Here is a 7438-nt window from a genome sequence, read left to right as displayed (position 1 = left end):
GATTATTAAGCTTGTAGTGCGTTGTTTTTTTATATTAAACCTTATATTTTAATAGCTATTAAAAACAAACAAACGAAAACTGTTGTCATACTGTTTGAAAACTGTTGTCATACGCTGTGATCCTGAACTTTTAGGTGGGAGTGTACATATTATTTTCCTATAATAATAATAATAATAATAATAGATAAAATTTACTGCCACTGGAGGGACACGTTTTAATGTCTGTATCTACGACGCTCTCGTTACTTCATTCTCGTCCACGCGATTTCCTGTTTTTAAGTTGAAGATCGTGAATATTATTCATTAGTATGGAATTGGGTTTTACATGTTTTTCTGAGGGTTAAACCTTAAAATAAATGCCTGCGCTTTTTAACAAAGTATATTGAAGGAGTTCAGTCAATGTAAAAACAGCAGTAACAGGAAAGGAATTTGCTTCACCACCAGGTGAATAGTTATTATAGTTATATTGTATTCGAATTAAAGTTCTAGAAAAATAATTTATCGCTTTGTTCTTCATTTAATGTGTATGGATATATATTATTAAAATATAGTTCTGTGATTGAAATCTTTACCTATATTTTAAGATATACGAAAACAGGAATAAATTCGTTGAATGGCAGGAGAGGAAACCAATTAATGACTTTTTTTGGGTGGTAAGTTATATACACTTTCTCTTTGGTTTCCCAAGGGATGAATCGGAAATTGGCCTAACGTGCTTTGATGGTATGTTTCCTTATCTCAAAAAAAAAAAAAAAAAAAAAAAAAAATAAGGTGGTGGTGAGGCACAATGATGTACTTGTTAAAAAAAGAAAGAAAAGTATGTATGTGTTTTCGATACTTAATCGTAGAGCAGGAGTATGATACTTAATCGTAGAGCAGGAGTGGCAAGTTAAGATCTCGAAATAATTGATTAAATTGCTGGTGATGTTCAAATAATAATCCACCTCAAAACAAGTTCTGGTTCTCATCTGAATAGGACGCTAGTGACTATTGACGTTTTGTATGAAAACGTAGATTGAGTGTTCGTCATTCCTTTACGGATTTTGCTGTATTCAGTGCTGTAGAATGGTGGATTAATCGGCCTCTGATATACATTATTATTTTCTATTTTTCTGATATATTTTGTCCTCGTGGAATTTATTTTCTCTGGCTTTGCAAAATGTGGGGCCTTTGTTCACTGGAGGTCCATATTTATAACCTGTACAGCTGGGGACATAGGACTATATATCTCTGGAAATGTTTTGTTTTAATCAATATGCCAGCAAAACAGTTAAAAGTGCACACCATTGTTCACATGTGATGCCCCAGGATGAGGGAAAGGACTGAATATTTTGAATTCTTCCCATCAGACCTTAAAAATAATAATTGCTCACTCTTACCTTAGAAGAATTTGCTGGTGCAACAACGAATACTTACAGTTTAATTTATACCCCGAGCTTGTATAAATCCATTTTGAAGAAAACCTTGAAATGTCCCTCTGGGGTTGAGAACAGTGAGAAAAACAGTTTTTGCAACAGCAACATGTGTTGTGTGCACAGAGGCAGACTGGATCAAAAATCCTTACCAAGGAAAACTTGTAGCAGCCTCATACTAGTGTTTGTGGCCAAAATTGCACCAGCCTCTGGCCCACCGAGGTTTCCCCAGTAGGTCTTATGGCCAGTCTGCCTCTGTGCATGCACATTAGTGACTTTGTATGATATTGGGAATTGCAACCTCCCTCAACTGTGAGGCAAGTCCAGATTTAGTGCTATCTGTTAAACAGAATTTTTGGAATTATTGGGCTGGTCATAGCCCAGTGATTAGCATGTATGGCCACAAATAAGGAGCTTGTATGCCACCACAAAATTTCTATAGTCCACTGTACTGTAGAATCAGAAAATCCTGATTGCTCTTAATTTCATATTTATGGTAAAATCCCATTACAACAAACTTTTCAAGGAGGGGGGAAGAATTCATTATGTTCCAATTTGTTTTAATGAATATTTTCAGAAATTAGATAAAAGAACCATTATTTGTTCAAATGATTTCTGGTGCACTTTTGCAATATATATAGTTAGTAGTTTCCAGTTTATTTTAATTAAATATCAACTATAAAATAATTAAATAAATACATTAAAAATACGTATACTACAGGGGTAAAAATATTTTGTTTAGTGCATATCATTCTGACAGAATATTTTATTTATTCTTTCAGAATGATACACTAGATACAACTTATTGTTACTTTCAGTATATTAATAAGTCAATTTTTGTTATCAATGTTTAAAAATTTTCCCTGCATTAATAAGAAAATTCATCCTTAGTGCAATGGAAAAATGTGTGTATACAGATTTCACCAAGCAGAATTGTATTCTAATTTTGATACTTGGATTCTAATTTTGATACTTTTCCTACCAAAGAAGTGAGCTCCTTACAAGAATATTTCTACATGAAAAAAAAAGACATATGATCCCACCTCTGCTTTTCAAATGTTTTTTTTTTTTTCTGAAAATACCCAAAAAAATTTTTTTTCTGTTTTCATCCCAAAATTTTATTTATTTATTTTTTATTCCATTCTTTTTTTGTTTTTGTGTAATGTAGTGAAGGAGAGAGAGAGAGAGAGCTCATAATCAATTTAAAAATGTATAGAACATAGCAGGGGTGTTATATTGAAATTCTTTCTTCAAGTGAATGCCCACATAGCTGTATTCAGTATGGACTTGTCATTTGTAACTTTCTATTAAGTTTTCCTTTAATTTTAAATCACTTCAGACATAGGTGGACTCTAAAATAATTCATTATACTGAATTTTTCACAAAAATTCATTTGTTTAGATTTGACTGACAAATCAGTAATAATAAAGGAAAGTCAGCCAGACGTAGAAATATTTTTGTTGTAGTCAAATTTTGATTAAAACAGTATTTGTTGTAAGGGACTACGTAACGGATATGTAATATTTATTGTGAATATTATGTATATGAATACTTGTGGCCTCTGCTGTCAATAAGATTAAACAGAAATTTATTAATACTAGATAAAACTGCATGATAACCTACACCATTGAAATCTAGGTTTATGGTAATTATGGAATACAGTTTCAATTATAAAATGTTTACTATATTCCTGAGATTATTATGAATTGACACACATTTTATGTTGTGGAACATCAATGACTTTCCTCTTCCCCCCACTCATTAAAATTTATTGTCAAGCTTTCAGTTAAGGTTAGGAAGTTTTTACTTCTCTAGAATCCTTGTAACTATTTTTAATTGATGCTTGCTGTGTAATTATTATATTCTGGAGATGGTTCTGTTGTATAAGAGTATTGAATCTACTTTACTAAATGACAGATGCTGCTCTGTGTGGATCCCAAGTAATTTATTACCAAAATGAATAACAGTAGATAACCACTCATGGAGCTTACAAATGAAATCAGTTTTTAGTAACAGAGGTTACGAGCTAAGTTCAAAATTTTCTGTCTTTGAAACTACCATATTGGTAATACTAGTACTATGAAAAATATTAATATCTAAGGTGTAATCTTGCCAAAGCTATAATGAAATGACTTTTTTTACCCTAATAGCAAAATTCCTATACATCAAGAAAATGTGCTTCCTGCAACCCATCTACTCAGTTAAGAGAACTATAAATGGCAGATTGTTTATTTGATTATTTGTTTAATCAGATAAACCGGTCAAAGTAGTTCCAAAGGCAAAATGGGTAATTACAGCCTCATAAATTTAACTTCTGGCTTGGGATCATAATGAATCTTGTGTTTAAGGTGGCTTGCAGAAATATCTGGCAAAAAATTAATTTCAGAAGCAGCACAGTATGATTTATTGAGGGGAAAACATGTCTAATTAATCAAACTATTTAGCATTAGTAGAGGAGCAGCTCTGCCGAGCACCTGCTGACACTAAATGATCTGCCACCTCGTTTTCAACAGTGTGATCACGAACCAGTTCCACTGAAGGAATAAGTTGAAAAAGCCATCGGAGAACTAATGTGTGGCAAGTCACCCGGAATTGATGAAATCCCAGCAGAATTGATTAAAGCTACAGGTGTGAAGGGCACTGAGTTTTTTCATAAAATGATTGTAAAGATTTGGGAAATGGAACAGTGGCCATCAGATTGAAAGAAATCAATTTTCATTCCCTTACCAAAAGACCTGAAAATTTGCTGAAATTACAGGAATATTAGCCTATTTTCTCACTCTAGCAAGATTCTTGAGTGAGAATTAAACAGAATTTCAAGAAAATTTGAAGAAGAAATGCCAGAAGAGCAAGCAGGTTTCAGAAGGGGTAGAGGAACCAGAGATCAGACCTAAAGTGTATGACTGATTATTGAAAAATGGAAAGAATTCAATGCTCCAGTCGTTTTGTGTTTTATTGATTATTCCAAAGCATTTGATTGTGTTCAACATGAGAAACTGTGGGAAACGATAACTAATATGGGATTCCCAATCCACATAATTCAGCTGATTAAAGCTACTGTACCAGAAACAGGAAGGAACTGGGAGCACCAACATGGGGAACACCGACTTTTTCAAAATCGGTAATGGTGTCAGGCAGGGCTGTATTTTGTCACCTCACCTTTTTAATCTTTATGCTGAAGGTAGCATGCGTGAAGATTTAGAGACTGGCATCAAAATTGGAGGCCTAAAGATAAACAACCTTCATTATGCAAAATGATACTGTGCTAATTTTTGCAGTTTCAAGTATCATCTTAACAAAACTCTGAGGAGAGTATGTGAAGCAATTAAGAAAAAAGGATTGTTTCTGAATATGTGTAAAACTAAAATTGTGATGATTGGTGATAATCTCAGTTCCAGTAAAGTGAAGGTTAATGGGCAAGATATCGAAGAATTTGATGAATTTGATTACTTAAGTCAAGAATAAATAAAAATGGTCACTGCTCAAATGATGTAAAGAGACGACAGGCAATTGCTAAAATGGTGGTCACTGATCTGACAAGATTATGGAGAGATCAAGATTTGCTCCTAAAGGCGGAACTTAGAATCATTGATTCGTTAATTTTTCAGTTGTCACTTATGGATGTGAAGGATGGAATCTGAAAAGAATTGACAGGAAGAAAATTGAGGCATTTGAAATGTGGCATTGCAGGAGAATACTGCATATTTCTTACTTGGATCGAAGAACAAATAAAGTGGGTATTGAATAAAATTGGCAAGCCTCAAATTCTTCTTCATTGTATCAACAGAAGAAAACTTAAGTTTTTTGACACATAGTAAGGAGGAAAAACTTTCTGTTGAAGAATATAATGGAAGAAAAAATTGAGGTGAACATTAGCATTAGCATTAGCATTAGCATTAGTAGAGGCATTTGATGCAAGAAAGCAAGCTTATGCAGCATCAGCCAAAAAAAAAAAAAAAAAAAAAAAAAGTAACATAAATAAATAAAAATAACCACTTCCACTTCACCCCTCTGTTCGTTCGAAATACCTGTCCAGCTGAGCCTTAAACTTATTTAGGCTATCAACTTCCACGACAAGGGATGGAAGTCTGTTCCACCCACCAACCACCCGCTGGCTAAAGGCAAATTTCCGCACATCTATCCTACATCTGTCTTTCCTCAATTTGAATTTATGCCCTCTCAGGTGATTTTTCTGAGCTAGAGGAAGAATCCCATCAGCATTGAGCATGCTCAAACCATTCAAGGCTTTGTACACCTCTATCAGATCACCCCGCTGGTGCCTAGTTTCCAGACACTGTAATTTGCAAAACTTAAGCCTTTCTTCGTAAGAGAACCCCTTTGTCCCATTCACCAATCTAGTTGCCCTTCTCTGTACTCGTTCCAGCAGCTCTACATCCTTCCTGAAATGAGGCCTCCAGGCCTGTATACAGTACTCTAGGTGTGGCCTGACCATTGCTTTATACAAGGGAATAATCACCTCCTTATCCCTGCTAGAAAAATTCCTATATATCATTGACAATACACCATGAGCTACTCTTGCAGCTCGTCTGCACTGCTCAGAGAACTTCATATCTGCCTGCACCACCACCCCCAGGTCCCTTTCATTCTCTACCACTGTCAGTGTAGTACCACAGAGTTGATACGTTGCTCTGGGGTTGCTGTTTCCCATATGTAGTACTTTACATTTGTCAATGTTAAACTTCATTTGCCACCTCGAAGCCCATCTGCTCAACCTTTCCAAATCCTGTTGCATCAGCATAGTGTCAGTAGTGTCCTTGACAACCCTGCCAACCTTCGTATCGTCTGCAAACTTGGACATTAAGCCTGATATACCATCATCAATATCATTTATAAATACAGAAAACAATAAAGGCCCCAATACTGAACCCTGAGGGACTCCACTAATAACATTAGTCCACGATGAGCAGTGTCCATTGATTACCACTCTCTGTCTTCTCCCCCTCAACCACCCCTTTATCCATAGCAGCAACTTGCCTCCAATGCCACACTGCTCCAATTTGTGCAGCAGTCTTCCATGTGCAACAGTATCAAAAGCCTTTCTAAGATCCAAGTATATAATATCAAAGTTATTCCCTGCATCCAGTTCTTTTGTGACTGCATCATAGTATCCAATCAAATTGGTCAGGCAAGACTTCCCCTTAACAAAACCATGCTGTGTCCTAGCTATAACTGAAGTCTTGTCTAGATGATCCTGCAGTGCTTCTTTCACCAGTGCCTCCATTAATTTTCCGGGAACAGAAGTTAAACTCACAGGTCTATAATTACTTGTGTCAGCCTTTGATCCCCCTTTGTGAATTGGGGTCACATTTGCACATCTCCAGTCAATGGGTACCTCCCCTGAGTCCAAGGAAGCTCTCATAATTATGGCTAAGGGTTTGCTTACCTCCTTTGCTGCCTCCTTTAATATAACTGGATAGATCCCATCCACCCCAGGTGCCTTTCTTGTGTTTATCTTCAACAATTTCTCCTCCACTTTGCTCTCAGTTATTACAAGATTCTCTAGCTTACTGCTAGAGTTGAATACACCTCTGGCATTCCCCTCGCTGAATAACTCCTCATGTGTGAATGTCGATGCAAAATATTCATTTAGTTTGTTAGCTACCCGAGCAGGGTCATCAACAGTTGACCCATCGATCTCAAGTGGACCAATCTGATTCATCCCCTTCCTTCTAGAGTTTACATAAGTAAAGAACTCTTTGCTGTTTTTCTTCGCATCCCTTGCCAAGGATCTCTCGTAATCTGCCTTCGCCTGCCTAACCTCCTTTGTAACTTGGTTACAGATCAACTTGTATCTATCATAGGCATCCGTGTCACGTGTTAATTTGTATGTATCCCATGCATTTTTCTTCTCTGCCATATGCCTCATTAGTTCATCTGACAACCATTTAGGCCTAAACCTTGAACAATATTTCTTAGTTGGTATGTAAAGCCTAGTAGCTTCCACAATAAGTTCTTTGAATGCTTCCCATTTTGAATTTGCTGTTGGCAATATCATCAGTTGATCC

General features: G+C 35.8%; 1 protein-coding gene across 4 annotated transcripts in view; it reads left to right on the top strand.

Annotated features, from left to right (window-relative positions):
- Positions 1 to 222: 222 nt before the first annotated feature.
- Positions 223 to 7438, top strand: part of LOC150087771 (large proline-rich protein BAG6) — a 321988-nt gene continuing 314772 nt past the window's right edge. For all 4 annotated transcript variants that reach the window (XM_090369196.1, XM_090369195.1, XM_090369194.1 and 1 more), the window contains exon 1: positions 223 to 444. The gene's annotated coding sequence lies outside the window, so the exon portion shown is untranslated. The remainder of the gene's footprint in view (positions 445 to 7438) is intronic.

Source organism: Mastigoproctus giganteus, chromosome 3 (genome assembly GCF_048544385.1).
Source record: "Mastigoproctus giganteus isolate SK-2022 chromosome 3, ASM4854438v1, whole genome shotgun sequence".
Lineage (NCBI taxonomy): Eukaryota > Metazoa > Arthropoda > Arachnida > Uropygi > Thelyphonidae > Mastigoproctus > Mastigoproctus giganteus.
The sequence above is the reverse complement of the archived record's forward strand: the minus strand, read 5'-3'. Positions and strand labels throughout refer to the sequence as shown.